The sequence below is a fragment of the Euprymna scolopes genome, chromosome 17, assembly GCF_053919585.1.
Source record: "Euprymna scolopes isolate OS-2025 chromosome 17, ASM5391958v1, whole genome shotgun sequence".
In the NCBI taxonomy this organism is placed as follows: Eukaryota; Metazoa; Mollusca; class Cephalopoda; order Sepiida; family Sepiolidae; genus Euprymna; species Euprymna scolopes.
Genome location: NC_136498.1, coordinates 39,442,021 through 39,457,771, shown reverse-complemented (window position 1 = coordinate 39,457,771; position 15,751 = coordinate 39,442,021).

Below are 15,751 nucleotides of genomic sequence, written 5' to 3'. Positions count from 1 at the left end.
TTGTCCAGTTGAGAACATATCTTTGTCCTCCTTGGTACATGTGCAAATAGTAGGCGGGCTCTCACGAATAAAAGTGAGAAAAATGTACCTTGGAAGATCCCAGGCCTTCTGTTGATTGTACATAAGTGTTTCCCATATAAGAAACGTGATTTTTATACTGCTTATGCACATTTCTATGAACTTGAATACATTTTTAGTCACTTCTATCATTCTAACGACTTCAGTACTCGTTAATTCGGTAAAATATCATAAACATTGGCATAATATATCCAAGTTACATTCAAGTTAGGTTTCCCCCATTTTGCAATTTTTAAAATAGTTAGTCTTTGTTTGTAACCAGCTTTTCTTCCCTTTTCTTTGCTCAACTTATATCGGACCATGTATTCCAAGATAGTAACACACGTTTTGTACTGAATATACCTGTAAATGTCCTTTCAATCAAGTTAAAGCAAATGATTCGCCTGTAATTATTTAGTCATTTAGAGGGTTCCTAAAATTTAAATGGTTGTTCTTACTAGTATATATTCTTATATATAGCACAATATAATTCAATGACCCACAGACACCGATAACATCTCGTAGATTTGTGTTAAAATACTTCAACTAGTACCCATTTATTCGATCAGGTCGAGGTTCTTTTTATGCAGACATTAAATTCCTAAAATCTTTCACAGAACTATGCATATCCTCTTATTTATGTCCTTCTAGTGTTTCACTTTATCTATTTACCCATTCATCCTTAATATTGTGGGAAGACTCTCTAGACCCTGTACTTGACCAAAACTTCGAAGCGTCATGTAAGTTTACCTACCCGAAATGGAAATATTTCATATAAGTGAGTGCAATCTAAGCAATATATTGTTTTACCTGTCTGTAGAAGCTGGTTATCCATACCGGACGTCAAACCAACACATCTCTACAACGGATTTGTTGTTTATGATTGGACCACGCAATAATTTACTCAGATAAAGTTCTAGAAAGACCGTCAACCCAAACTCGGAGGTATTTCTACCTACTATGCAAAGTTATATTTTTGTCTTAGTATTACTATTAGTATTTTTATTTATTTATTTTTAATATTTATTATAATTATCATTATTATAACCGCCACTGCTTCGAAAACTATCCCTCCAATCAGAATCATCATTACCATTAATTAAACTACTATTGCCATTTTAACCATTGTTGTTGCTGGCAATTGTTTACCGGGATAGACGACGTAGTCGAAGTGAAGCTACAAAGAGCGGACAGGGTTACTGCTACCAATAAACTAGTTACCCCTCTCTGCGTACTCGGAAGAATCAAGGAAACAACAGAATCGATACAGCTTGGCTCTAACTTCGCCGAAGAAGTAGCCGATGACGACATTATAAAGTTATGCTGCCTCAGAGAATCCGTCTCCGGATTGTCTGTCGGGGTTTTCCTCACTTGTATTTCCCCTGGTGTCATAATTCCGAGAGTCCGCATAGGTATTGAGTCGTAGCTACATGTTTCTTGATCAGGTACCTACGAATAGTTGACGACGACAATCTGCTGAACTGAATTGTTTAAGGCATTAGTGTACAACCCTTGAAAGTTCTCACAGCTCATATAAGCAGTTGCGCAAGGATGAGTAGCAAACCCGCCCGAGATGGTGATTAGCTTAATTTGGGTGTCAGATGCTATTTAACATGCACACCATGATGACAGTTGCTTAGGGAGGAAGAGATTATTACCATTACGACACTTGTGTGTAAAAAAACTTTGAAACCATTATTATTATTAGCTCTCATCGTGTTAAACTGGCTTGCTCCAAAAATAGGTGGGTGAAGAAAATATTTGATTCACAAGTGCCTCTGAGTTGTATGTATATACCGATTAGAAAAGATAATGAAGTGAGGGTTTAGTAATGCTTACAGGAAATTGCTGATGACCTCTTACATGCAGCGACTGGTATACCAAAATAATAATCTATCCGGTACTGGCTATGTTCAACGTTACTTAACTTTAGTTACCTAACGGGAAACGATGTATAAACTGATTAAACCGAGTTATTATTATTATTATTATTATTATTATTATTATTATTATTATTATTATTATTATTATTATTATTATTATTATTTCTGTTTTTACAATTTGCGTCTGACTGTTGTTATTGCCCATTTTATCATTATATGCGGATCATAGCCATTGACCATTGGTTAACGGAGTCTTATCTTCTCAGTCTCTTAAAAGTATCCAAATGATCTCGGCTGTTCTCGACAAACAGTTATCAAAAGGACTCAAGCATTCCGATGTTGCTTACTTTTCTCAATTCACTTGTCAAACATATTTCATACTCTTCATGACTCCTACCACAGTGGATCCATGTTCTTCTTCGACCCCTCAACACTTTATATCTCCCTTTTTTAGTATCAGTACATTTCTGCCTAGCCCTTCTCTTTTTTCTTTGTGTTCACATTAGTTGGTGCTGCTATGTCAACGATTATTGGGTTGTGCCCTCTCATTATTAGAAATACTCCGATCAAATTATATCCTAGGATATTCATGTCGTACAATAATTTTACAGCAGTGCTCTAAACCACCAATTCTGAAAACGTATCCCATCATTTTTATCGCCGTTTAGCCTTCTTTTCTTGCATACATTCTACGGAAATCTTCACGCAATACTTTCAGAAAACCTTTATACTCCTTCTGATGTAATTTTTACTCATTACTAAACTAATTGTTTTTCTCAAATTGTTACCGGAAGTGAATGTAAATCATTTCGTCATGCTGACACTACATATTAGTGTGTCCTTTTTCTTACAATAAATTATAAATTTTTATATTTTCATCATAATATTCATCAGTTACTTACAAAAAGTGAACAGGCAAGTATGCAGTCTTCCTATTAATAGCATACATTATTCCTAGTATCCAGTGATCTTTTTTCATATCTTCCTAACAGGTTCCTTTTCTAGATCAAAACTGAAATCAATTGTATGTTATTTATATAACCTTGGTAACGGCATTATAATAGCATGAACCTTACGTCACAGTCAGTGATTTTTTTTCTGATTTATTCCTGCTCACTGGCAGCATTGATATCCCCACCATTAAAATTACAGACCTCATCTATTACCATAGACTATTGTAATTTTATTAAAAATGTATAGGAATATAATTCGGTGCTTAAATTCGTAATATGCTTTTTCTTACATCGCTGCTTATGCGGTGTATATTATTTTTATTTAATTCTGTTGAACTGTGCAATTATTAGAATATTTACATGCATAAATCATCTGCATCTTACTAGTTAATATGCATCTATATATATTTCTTTGGGTATAAATGTGTCTGATATGTTTAAAAAACGGACGCTGATATGGACATAGCAGTAGTTGTCCTGATGTTGTAGATTTAATGAATTTTACTCATAATTTTAATGTTTCTTCTTTCTATGTATTGATTTTCTAAATTTTTGTGTTGATAACATCTAATATTTGCAAGTTTTTTTTTTCTCTTATTGTTTAAAAAAGTTTGACAACTTGAATAGGTGTATCTTTGAGTATTAAAGTTGTCAATGCTATTTAAGGATTTTCCTTTCCAAATAATGTTCACGCCGTCCGTACTAATGTATCAAATATTTTTTTTTATTTAACACACATTTACAACCAATCTTTGTTTGTTTTGTTATTTTATTATAGCTACTTTTATTATATTTTATAATTTTCTAACGCTTTCGGATGACAGTCGATTTTTTTTTGTATTTCATATTATTTGGAGTTTATTATTCCGTTTTTTCCTTCAGACTGCAGTGTTATCTTAACATCTTTTTAAACTATGTAATTATCGCCGTAGCAACCTTATTTCTAATTGCATTATTATGATTCTTAGTAATCCATTTTTTTAGCTCCTTTTCTACTATTTTCTATTGTCTCTTATTGTAAATTCTCATATCTTATCCTACCGTATGTTATATATTTTTGAGACTATCGATTGCATGATGCAAAAGTTTTGCAATAGAAAAGATAAGTTTACCTTTCATATGGATTTCGATTGTGAACTGACTTGCATTAAAAGAAAACTATACAAGTTTTAAGATGTACCTCTCCACCGTACTGTATATCGATACTCTATGGGTGAATAGCTTCCAGACATATATTATCTACCTCTCCATTCCATGTTTAAAAAAGATGGAGCCTCTATAATATCAGACCTTACCGAATAGTTAATTGCAGGCATAGCCTGATTCATGCCATCCAAAATAGCCCAACAAAAACCACACAGCAAGGCATGGTTGTCCCGAGAAAGTGCTGCTGCCATTGCGCACAGAAATAACTTTTTCAAAAGCTACCAATGTAATAGATGTACTGAGACTAAAGCTGTCTTCGGGACCGCCAGCAACCACTGTAGAAGAGTAATAAAAAATGCATGAGAGCTGTATGCTCAGTCCGTCAAATCCAAAGTAGCTGAGCAGCGGCTTGATACCCACCAGTTTTGGCAAATAGCAAACAGGATCCTAAACAGATGCGTGCGTTCTATCCCAACACACCATCAATGGACCTGATTCCATCTCATCAGCATCAGACAAGGGCAAACTATTTGCCAAGACCGTTGTAACTCACTCTACACTCTACGAGGAAGCCCATCAACTCACCACAACTCCTACAACAGGCAGCACACAAATATATGTGCACGAGGTCGCCGAACTAATAAAGAACCATAATTCCAGTAAAGCAACTAGCCCTGAGGCATTCCAATTAAAGTGTTGAAACCTCTTCGAACAGAACTTGCCCCTATACTTACAAAACTGTTTAAGCGTTGATAAGTGCTTTCCAACATCCTTGAAATCCTCGTTAGTATGCCAGATATTTAAGAACCGAAGTGATAAGTCATCTCCTTTTCAGTACAGACCAATAAGTCTCTTGTGTAGCATGAGTAAGTTCTGGAATCCATATAAAATAAATAAGTAGTAAACCACCTCAGCAGAAATAACCTCCTTTGTGAAATGTACTATGGTTTCCGTTCTGCTAGATCTACAGCTGATGTGCTAACAGTTATATCCCATAGGATTAGTGAATCTCTCGACAAAGGATTCCTTTCTAGGGCAATTACTCTTGACATATAAAATGGTTTCGATAAGATTTGGCATAAGGGCCTACTTTACAAGATTTCTAGCTACGGTATAACTCGAAATATTTTCTCAATAATAAAATCATTTCTCTCTGATAGGTTCATAAGAGTAGTAGTTGATTAGCAGCAATCAGAGGCCCATAGTATTGACGCTGGAATCCCCCAGTTGTCCATCCTGGGTCCAACTCTCTTCGTTATCGACATCAATGATTTCCCAAAACACTTACTTAGATGTGTTCAAGTCCAACATAAAAAAATCTTGATGAATCCCCCCTTAAGTAGGACACATAAGCAAATCTCCAATACCAAATATTACTACGATATTATCCCATTGATTATTTTACACAAAATAGCCTTTATCCCCGAGTGGCTTGCGGGCCGTATAAGTGTTGATCACCATGTAAAACAAAAACAATACTTTAGAAACGTGTAACAAATTCGATAAATGCATTTCATCATATGATTTATAAGCTTTAGTTTTATCTGGAACATTATTATATTCATATCATATCTATTAGACAAAGTCTTCATTTCAACATGGATTACAAATATTCCTTGGCGTTTTATAATGTAAATGTTTTGTATTTTCGCTTGATTTCCCCTGTGGTTCTAGTCTTCTCGATTTCCTCTCTAGAATACGTTTATCTTTGCAGCGATTGTTATTTAAACCACTAGCGATAAATTTGTCTTTCCTTCTAATTTACGTATGGCATGTTCAGTTCTGTGTCTTTGCAGTACAAATTAAATCAACGAAATTCATCAGGACTTAATCACACCTCGGTAAACACTAATTTCCTCTGTTCACACACGCGCCGGCAATCTCAAGAGTGATAATAATACGAAAGTCGAAGAACAGTTGGCGTGTTCCTTGATTGAAGAACCACAGATTTACGACATTAACTCATACGTAGAACGACATTTCCAACCAGGCCAAGGTGCTACGTCTAAGATTTATAGTTCTAAAAGTGTTTCGAAAATGATCGCTAATAATCTAGCTTAAAAGATGTACACAGTACTATAGAAAACGGTCAAGCCATACAACCCCGTAAAGAGAAAAGTACTTAGTGAAGTTTCATTTAAAAATAAACGTATGAAACTTAACCAAATACACAATTTTATATCCACACTATTCAAATCCTATTAAAACAACATATATCGTGCCATGACATAGGTCGAAAATATGTACAACGAAAAACCGTATAAAAAAGCTGCAATAAAAATATTTTCTAATTTCTTAAAGATCATAAGGGTTGATAAAAAAACAGTCTAAACCTACACCGAGGCGATGTGATGTTGAAAGTTTTATACTATACAAATATATAACACTGTAATTATATAGCATCTTGTAATTGTTCTAGGTTTACAAAATACTAAAATACATTATGTAACATTAAAATAGTTAATAAATATAACTAATTATAATAACAAGCCGATATTACGCAAATATAAACACAGACAAGTAACTTTCTAAAAAAAGTTACAGGTGAACAGAACAGTTAAATAACACGGAATCGCAAATAAAAAAATAAATAATAGATGTTACATTTTAAAGCTATAACGCCGTGCATAAAATTTGATGAGGAACCCTATCCTAGTAGGTTGTCTTACACTGACCCGAATTGAATTATCATAAACAGATGTTTTACACCCAAATACTTTATCATCGACATTTATGAAGCAACCTATTGTTTAATGAATTCGGTTGATTGCCTGCTCAAATGTGGGCCTCATCGCGTTGCTTTAACTTCCTCTAGCTGTAACTAAGTGTACAATATATTGCAGTCAACATTGAACTGTAGAGAAGTTTCTGTTAATTTCATGAAATTATTTTTATATAATGGAGTGTATTAAAGTTTAATTTGCAAAGTCAAGCTTCAATAACAACAATACACATTTCTGACCCACTTTTAAATACACATAGGCCTTTTATTTATTTAATACTACTAACATTTCCGGTTATGCGGTGATAATTGCTTTAAATTAATTATAAAATGTGAAATCCAAGTATCATTTTTATATGATTCTTTAAAAAAAAAACATTAATTCTGAACGGTCTCCTGTCATATAAACTAACCTACTATTGATTTTATATGCCAGCCCATTCAGATTGTGTGGTAATAAACCTTCTTAAATGCAGTTGTGATGTTAGGCTACGTAAGATTTTAAATTTGGTTTAAATCGAATGTCCCTTATTTTAAAAGAGTAATCTTAATATCGGCTATCGATATTTATCGAAGACGTTCCGACCAATACTCTATGTAAGAAAATTGCAGACACTTTAAGTAGCTTTCTGTGAAATTTCACAAAATGGACCCAGCCGTTCTCAAGCCCATAAGGAACGACCTAACAGACACATATATACATAGACACACAAAGTTCAATTCATATAATAGTAGAGAATATGTATATATGAATATTTTTATGTGTGTGTGCGTGTGCATATGTTTATTTGTAAGTTAATGCATACGGGTGTGTATGCATATATGTAGCGGCCAGTAGATTAACCTGACAAAATACATCTTTTTTTTAGGTTTAAAGGAAATTGTCGTTTAAATGTAAACGATTTACCGCACAACGTGACTTCTTTTAAAATATTTTGATATTTGGCATATGCATTTTTCTTTCCATAGTAGTTTGATATCAAAACACGAATAGGGAATTACTCCGGATGCTCATAAATATCTGACGAATGTCTACATTCAACATTTCCAGATATTGACAATGTTAGCGTTTAATTTTTGTAAGTATGGTGCGATGTTAAATTCTTTAAAGCACATCTCCAGTAGCGCCTTATCATTCATGTAGTTCTACAAATTTTCAAATTATTCAACACTGAACGCATTTAAAAAAGTGGGGTTATCAACTTTAAACATAAATGAATACTGACATGGTTACAAAATCGGCAAATCAAAAAATCAAGTTGCTATTTTTTTCTTTCTATTACACAATCTTTGAAAATTAATGTACAATGTCAAACGCTTAACTGATGCATTCAAATATTGTATTCATATTGTAATAATTAACATAAACTATCTTATTTAATATTTTATTAATAACAAATTATAGTAAATCCCTCTATATATAAATATAGGGAATATTGATTGCGGTCAAATACAGTCCGTATATAGTAATGTTTACTTTTTATGAAACTAATTATAGCGTATATTCATTTTTATACGATAATTATATTCGATATTTAGATTTTTATTTGCTTGATTAAAACCTTTTATACATTTATACATATTTTAATTATATATATATATATATATATGTATATATATATACATATACGTTTACATTAATTCAATTATTGCCATTAAGTTCAACTAACTTTACATAATTTACTATTTACAAGAATATTTTATTTTTTCCAGTATTTATTACGGTACACTCAGACACTTTACTTACACTTTGTTTGTACATTATATGAATACAATGTTTAATAGATGTAGTTATAATAACATCATATTTTAGAATAGCAACGCGATTTAATACAAATAATTAAAAGACTTAAACAAAACGTTATAGGTTAATGTATATCATTTCTTCAAATTAAATATATGTCAATAAGAATGAAACAAATAATCGTTTATATAAAATACATACCTTTAATGATACCGACTTTAAGTCTAAACAGTAAACCTTTATGAAGCAATACTTGAATACACGATTTATTGGACATAATTTTTACATTCAAATGTAAACATGTAATGAGGTCATATTTGAGGTCAATACCGAAGACTGGAGAACATAATTATTTTAAGTAAATCTAATAGACATGGGAAGTAAACATTGAAATGATTATGATAATCAAGTCTTCATAAAATGTAAAGCATTTTACATTTAAACATATTAAAAAAAAGTAAGATGGATTACATATTGAAAATTAAATATACCGTTGTCATTCATTTGCATATATCTTGTAGTTGCTTCATAAATAAAGCGATTTGTATAAATGCAATGGGAAATATAATGAACTCATCATATTTTCCCATATATATATATATATATATATATATATATATATATATATATATATATATATATATATATATAGAGAGAGAGAGAGAGAGAGAGAGAGAGAGAGAAAGAGAGAGATGTTATTTGTTTTTTGTTTTTGCGATACGAGTTGAATGGATTCAATTATTTACGAAAGTGAATTTTTACCTAAATGCGAGTTGTGAACAATTTTCCATCCAGCCAGTTCGGTAACCGACCTGGGGAGCGGTATACATTTTTATTTTTAAAATATAATTATCCACTGACACTTTTTTCTCGTCTTCGACTCATCGAGTGGATATCGAATCTCGGTAATCCATCCACTTTTATGAGTCGTACACGTGTCAGTGGATAATTATTTTTCAAAAATAATATATATATATATATATATATATATATATATATATATATATATATATATATATATATATATATATATATATTTTTTTTTTATTTAACTTCAGTAAGTTAAAGAGGTCAAGGGTATCCCTTCTGGATCTTACACTGTATTCTGTTATGAGTTAAATTTGTATTCGAGTGCTACTTTAAGAAAAGATAGTGTCCCCTTTTTGGCTGCTATTTGTATTTAGTTTCAGCTTTTTCATCCAGGGATTGGTGTATGTGTGTGTTTTGTATGGGTATATATTAATTGTGGACGATAACCCTGTCGCTTTAGTACAAATAATGATTTCATTTCCGTATCAGATATTTTTTTTGTTTGTTTCAAACCATCTACTACTAGAGTACGTGTGTGCATATCTTAGATGGAAAAGAAGAATATTATCATAGTAAAAAGGGCAAGCAAACTGAAAAAATTAAATCTACACCCTTTAATGGTTGAGGACCGAGCTCAATGGAATTTCCGGTCACTGTTATAGTAATTGCTGACTCTTTTTCCCCAACCGAACATGCTGGACTACTTTGTTTGGTCATATGTTGAGAATATAAACTGCACTCTCTACAAGACCAATGCCAGGATCTGTATCAAGGCGGTGATTGCGAAAAGGAACATATATTGAATAGATGTAAACTCTAAAACATAATCATTTATATATAAATATGCTTGTCCGTACGGTGTCACGTCATCATCATCGGAAACATTAATTAATGAAACGCATCATCATCAACGCAAACATTAATTAATGCGAATTATCTCCCTTTATTGTTCAATATTTATTAGTTAAAAATCATTAACCCCTTTTATTTCCCAAAACTTCCCGAACAACAAAAAAAAACAAAAAAAATATATATGTATGAATTTATGGTTCCGGATTATTTTAAAGACAATTATGCATATAAGGTATCGTTCCACAGTTTAAATAGTATAGTATTTTACTTACATTTTTAACTATGTTTTCTGTAGTACGGAACGCTTATTCTATTTTATTCAGTAATAAATATATTTTTTTACATTAAACGCTACGAGTTCGTTTTTTGTTGTTTTTTTTTTACTGCGCCACTTTATCTTTTTTTATTTACTTTTTTAGTGAGCCTTACATAACAAAAATATATTTAGAAATAAATGTTACAAAAGTCAAGAATAACTTTATTAAAGAAATCATCAAAATCACCATTCGCAAATACACTGAGTAACAGAGCCAAACCATATTTACGCCTTTCTCTCTTTTGTTTTGCTTTTTGTTTTACGGCATATCAATCCTTTTTCGCGTTATTTAATGCCGAATCGAGTAATTTTGTAACATTTATACAACTTCACGTTGTTTACATAGTTATTACTTATGATTTGTTCGTTTTATTTTGCTTCTTTTACAGGCAGTCATCATCTTCTAATGTCAACCGACATAATACTATAAAAAATGGACACACCAATTTTTGTAATATGAAATAAAACACTTTGTTTCATTACTTACGATTTAATTTATTTAAAGAAATATTTATTTCCTATTTAAAGATTTTCAGTATATTTTATTTAACTGAAGTATGTTTCCATTATTTTTATTACATTGTTAGGTGAAGTTTCAGAATAGTAAACCTCCTCCCCATATTAAGAATGGCTGTCAGCATGTTTCTTACGATATCGGTATCAAAGATTTTTTTCCATTATTTTAAAACAAATTATTTAAAAAAAAAGATAGAGGAACATTACATTTTTTTTCATTAAATCGCTATTTAGGTTAAGGTTCAAAAAAGTTAACCGTTCTCCGCATAACCGTTTTTTTATGCAGCGAAATACGTTGGTACAATTATTATTGTTTAAATAAATATGTATTCCTTATTAAAAGATTTACAGTATATTTTATTTAACTGAAAAAATATTTATCGTTCATACATATATTTTCATTATTTTTTTTACATTGTTAAGTGTAGTTACAGCATGATAAAACGCCCTCCCCATATTAAGAATGGCTTTCAGCATGATTATTACAATAGTGCTATAAAAGTTTATTTACTTTTCTTATTGAACAAAAATTATAAAACAGATACAAGAACATTTTAAATATTTTTTTCATTAAATCGTTATTTAGGTGAAGGTTCAAATAGTAAACCCTTCTTCCCTATAACCGTTTTTTATGCAGCAATATACTTTGTTTCATTAATTATGGCTTAAATAAATATGTATTCTTTATTAATAGATTTACAGTCTATTTTATTTAATCGAAATCTATATCAATAATTCGACTTAAAAATATTTGTGAATTTCCAAATCTTCATGGAATAAAATTCAAAATAATTAGAAAAGTCTATTGCATATGTAAAAGTTGACGGTTGCTTATTTAACTTCATAAAAACCTATCAAAGTCAACCAAGAGCTGCTCAATATTCTGGCTTATGGATCATTTAGCAAGGAATCAAGATTGTTATTCTAGTGTACCAGTTATTCTAGCACCTACATTTACAGGAAACCCTAGGAATCTACAACAGCTTTATCAAGATGAAATGGCAGTTTTCTGTGACCTATTCATTACTTACACGTGTAATCCAAAATGCTTTGAAATATTAAAAAACTTGGGGGCATCAGAACTTTCACAAAATCGATGTCAACAATGTCACACAGTTTTTTTTTTAATTCACAGTCTGACTCCCAAGAACCTGCTGAATGACCCCTTTTCTCACTCCAAGCAGCTGATCGACGTACCTGTCATCGCCTCATTCATCACCAGCACTTCCTGACAATATCCAGAGTATCAGTTACAATCGCATTGCCCTTCAATAAAAGTTTACACTAAAGTTCTTTGTTTGTTTTACTTGCTTCCATACATTTATTTTTGTAATATAACAATAAGGAATTTCTTACTGATGTGTTTTAAAATATTTTAACTACCGCGGAGTTTCCACGGGTCCTGCTAGCTTTCATTAATTAATTATTCCAGTATTATTTGGAAAATAATATTGAAGTATTTTTTACTTAGAACAACAATTTTATTCTTTCCCCACACACATATGCACGTACACACGCACAAGACGCATATATATATATATATATATATATATATATATATATATATATATATATATATATATATATGTGTGTGTGTGTGTGTGTGTGTGTGGGTGTATGTATATATACTTTCATGATTTCCTTGTACATATCCGAAAAGTAATCTATTTTCAGTTAAAGCAGTATAAACAATAAGGTAACATAAAAGATATAATAACAAATTTACTACATTTTTCTAATGCTCAATGATATTCAGAGCACATATTCACAGATATATTTAAAGTTCATTTCACACTTTCTACTAATAAGAATATATGTTACAGATATGTAAACCTATGTTCTTACTGCCTTTTGACTGAACTAACTTTTCAGACAACTCTATCGACAAAGACACATACAATAACATTTTTTACTGTGACGAGCCGTCATCATACTTATTGTTATGTCAATATTTTAATTATATAATATCAATCTTTTTATTTATTTATTTTCTTCAGTCGTACTTTTGTGTTAATAATTATGTCTATTATACACTTTATTTAAAGTAATTTACTTCCTTAACTTTTTTTTCTTAATTTTTTAATTATATTTTATTTTCAATGTTAAGTGTTCTGCTTATTGATACGTATATAGTTAAAATGCTTTTGTTTCTCAATATTAAACAATAGTATTTTCATAGTCACAATAATTCTTTATATTTATCTGATTTAATTTTTCATTTAAAGTGCGTTTTCTCCATTTATGTTTTTTTCTGGTCATTATCGTTTATTTTTGTTACACTATAGTATTTTCTATGATTATTAATGTTTTTATTAACGATATTATTTTTATTTTTTCATTTATTTATTTTAAGACGTCTTTGTAAACACTCCACTGTTATTGGAGTATATTTGTTTTACTATATATGAGCTAAATATTTACTGCAGGGCATATCAATCTTATAGTCTTTTTCTTTTATGTCTTTTGGTGATTAATTATCATTTATTTATTTCTTATATATAAACTCTGGATGCATATATATATATATATATATATATATATATATACATATATATATATATATATATATATATATATATATATATATATATATACACATATATATATATATATATATATATATATATATATATATTTGGGGGGTTGTGTGTGTGTGTGTCACTCACATAAGTACTGTTTCGCTGTTTGGCAGCTCATAAGTATGGGTAGACAGGCAACTACTCCAAGACACGATTGACATCCGACCGTCTGTACGACCGCCTATCCACTTCGCTATCGGCAACTGCAGAGTGAATCGTGAGTTTAACGATATTTTGACATCGTCCAAAATACTCTAGCTTCATTCGTTTACACAAATAGTATCACTTATGAGCTAATGGTCATTCGTGTATCACTTCTCAATATGCTGAACTCAAGATGAGGAGCATTATAGTCATCAACATACGGTAATGTTTGCGGTTAGACATGCTACTACCTGAATGTATGTATATATATATATATATATATATATATATATATATATATATATATATATATATATATATACGTATATGATGATTGCAAACGTCTTGTCACTTAATGTCCATGAGCCAAGAAATGACATTTTTCTTAGTCCTACTGGTAGATTCACACGCTAACGCAGGTCTTGTACTAAAGACGGTCATTAAGATCAATTAGCATTTCAAGCCTCCATGCGTCATAACTTTTCCATCGCCACAGGACCATTTTTATAGACAAATGCCTGAGGAAGTATCTATACACAGGTGATGTTACAGAGTCTTAACTTTGTACGACAGCTAAGTCTCTCTCGGTTCAAAATGTTGAGATCCAGCAACAATCAAGAGCAACATAGCCAGCAACAAGTTAAACTGCAGACCAGCTTTATGCGGGTACTGGTCTCCCGCTTTATGTTTTTTTAGAGATTTGCTTCTCCTAGAAAGGTCGCCTTCACCACGGCTTATGAGAGCCCTCCCTATCCCAACACAAAAACACACATAGTGCTAGTTGGCCGTTGACCCTGAAAAAGCGTTCATTCATATATGTGTGTGTGTGTGGATGTGCATAATATATATATATATATATATATATATATATAGAGAGAGAGAGAGAGAGAGAGAGAGAGAGGGAGAGAGAGAGAAAGATAGATAGAAACTTAAGGAATGCAATTATTTACAAAAAATGCATTTTTCCAAAAGGCGAGCAGCGTATATGTTGCTTTATTATTATGTAAATCGAGGGAAGAATATGCACTGTGTTGATCAAATAATATATATATATATATATATATATATATATATATATATATATATATATTTATATGTATATATATATGTGTGTGTGTGTGCGAGTGTATATATATATATATATATATATATATATATATATATATATATATATATATATATATAAACATTTTAACAATTGATAACGATTTATTTACGGTGAGAAGTATCAATGATCATTGAAATTTGCATTTATTGATTGAGTTCGATTACAGGATAATTAGGTCAAATTGATTTGTAATACTGTTTGGCATTTAAAAAAAATACAGACGTTATATGCCTAAGATGGCGATGATTAAAATGAAAGTAGCGATGCTAATGATAATTACATGATTGTGTAAACAAAATACAATCTACTTTTTTTTGATTTGCGAAATGAAACATTTTCGTCTAATGAGGTTTATGATTCAACTAACAATTTAAATTGTGACGAGGAAGAAAAATTGAAAAGTGCAATTTCGTATCGTATTTAATATACTGTTATAAAACGATTATTTATAATATAAACTAGACATTTAAAATTGACATTTTTTAATAACATACACTTGTTATCTACATGCAAATCTGACATGTTTTTGAAGATGAAACAAATTAACTATTTCTGCTTAAGTTATAAATAGGCGAAAATAGTAAAAAAAACATTAAATGCGAACACATATTTTACTCACTAATTGTTTTGACTTTCGTCAGAAATTATATACTAAAAAATACTGGGTTTCAAAGGGTCTGGATGACAAATGTTTTACTCATATTATTACTACTCTCTGCCTTTTTCGATAAACCTTACAAATAAATTAGCATTATCACAACAGATTTTACCATTTATTTTGTCGTGATAAAATATATTGCACTGAATTGTGTGAATTTTATTATTGTTTTCTATTCACTGTTATATACTAGTAATAGTGTTGTATATAATTGTCGAGTCAATATGTAACAGTTTATATGTCATCTATATTATATGTGTAGA